Source organism: Rhea americana, unplaced genomic scaffold, assembly GCF_003343005.1.
Source record: "Rhea americana isolate MKP2758 unplaced genomic scaffold, rheAme1 scaffold_894, whole genome shotgun sequence".
Taxonomy (NCBI): Eukaryota; Metazoa; Chordata; class Aves; order Rheiformes; family Rheidae; genus Rhea; species Rhea americana.
In genome coordinates, this window is record NW_028187082.1 from 1 (window position 1) to 1,810 (window position 1,810).

Below are 1,810 nucleotides of genomic sequence, written 5' to 3' on the forward strand. Positions count from 1 at the left end.
GCTGGCAGCACCCTGCCCTGGCACTCCGCCATCCGGCACACCTGCCTCGCTCTGCCTGACCCAGCTTCGCTGGGTGGCGGGTGTGCGGAGCTTGGGAGCGGGGTCAGCCCCCCCCCCCCGGTCTCCGTGTGGAGTCGGGGGGAGTGGGTGCAGTTCCCCATCTGTCCCATCCTGCCCGCCCGCCTGGCACCAGGCGTCTGTCCACGGAAGGGCCGGGGGAGCGCATGGTGTCATCCGGGAGGCGCATGTGCACGCATGGGCATGGGCGCCGTCTCGGGCACGGCGGAGCTGGCGGAGGCTGGCGAGGCAAGTGCAGAGCTTGGGAGTGCGGGGCCAGTGGGCTGCAGACACGTGGGCAAGTGGTCTGGGCCGCTCCCTGTATTGGCCAGCCTCTGATGCTGGTGGTCCAAGGGGACCCCCATCCCTGAGGAAGGCGGGCGCGGCTGGCGCGTGGGCTCCCTGCAGGCCCGGGCCATTCCGGGCGCCTGGACCGGACTCAAAGCGAGAAAAGGGTTGTCCCAGGTCGGGAGCGAGGGTTCCCCGCTCTTCTTGTTTGGGTCTGCCCTTCCCCCACCAACCTCTGTGCTTGTATGGTCGGTGAGGTGAGCCCGCTCTCCCCACTGTCCCTTGGTCAGCAGCCGTCGGTGGTGTGAGGAGGGAGGTGGAGGGGAGGGAGCCCTCAGAGGCTGCAAATGCTGCCTGTTCCCCTTGTGCGTGCGGCGGGGACCGAAACCGAGACAACTCTTAGCAGTGGATCACTCAACTCGTGCGTCGATGAAGAACACAGCTAACTGCGAGAATTAATGTGACTTGCAGGACACATTGACCATTGACACTTCGTACACATTTGGCCACTGCGCCAAGCTCCCCCACCCCATCCACACAGCTCGCCCGTGTCCGTAGCATGTTTCGAGCCACTTCCACCCGCTGCTGGCATCAGCCATGGGGTTGTGTTGAGGTCGGCAGTGATGGGTGTGGGTCCCACACTGGGCTGGAGGGGCGGCGTGGGCCCCAACTGGTGCCAAGGAGCGGGGGAGGATAGGGGAGAAGAGAAGAGGGCAGGGTAGCGGAGGGTGCCGTGCCGCTCCGTGCCAGGCTGAGAGTGGAGGCAGAGGCCGGGAGGAGGAGGAGGAGATCAGCCCCAGCCGGCGGAGGGCTGCGCGAGCGAGCAAGTGTGCGYTCATGAGCYGGGCCCGGGGGAGGTGCGGACCTTGYCCCCCGTCCCTGCGCGGCTGTCTGCGGGTGGGTACCACGGTGGTACCGCACCGTGCTGCCACATGCACGTGTTGGAGGGCCCCCCCGCAGTCCTCCCCCCTCTGTGGCGGCGACTTCGGGTCACTGCGCCGCTTTCCCCCTGGTCCTGGCTAGGGGCCTTGGGCCATCCTCCCGCTAGTTGGCATGTGCCCGCTGGCTGAGCCCTGTCTTGGGCTTCTCTCCTCTGGGAGTCGAAGTGCGAGGAGCAAGCGTGTGCCTGCCCCGCCTCCATCCGATTGCGACCTCAGATCAGACGTGGCGATCCGCTGAATTTAAGCATATTGATGAGCGGAGGAAAAGAACCTAACCAGGATTCCCTCAGTAACAGTGAGTGAAGAGGGAAGAGCCCAGCGAAGAATCCCGGCCCTGCGGTCGGGTGCAGGAAATGTGGACGTCACCTGTCCCTGGCACTGCTCTCGGGGGGCCCAAGTCCTTCTAGTCGAGGCCCAGCTGGTGGACGGTGTGAGGCCGGTAGCGGCCCCCCGGTGTGCCGAGACCGACCAGTCAATAGTATACAGGTGGATTTTTGACTGCAAGTTTACACTACCTGCGCATC

At 65.6% G+C, this 1,810-nt stretch overlaps 1 pseudogene; it reads left to right on the top strand.

Moving 5' to 3' along the window:
* The first annotated feature begins 739 nt into the window (after positions 1 to 739).
* On the top strand, positions 740 to 905 carry LOC146584865 (5.8S ribosomal RNA; annotated as a pseudogene).
* Positions 906 to 1,810: the final 905 nt, after the last annotated feature.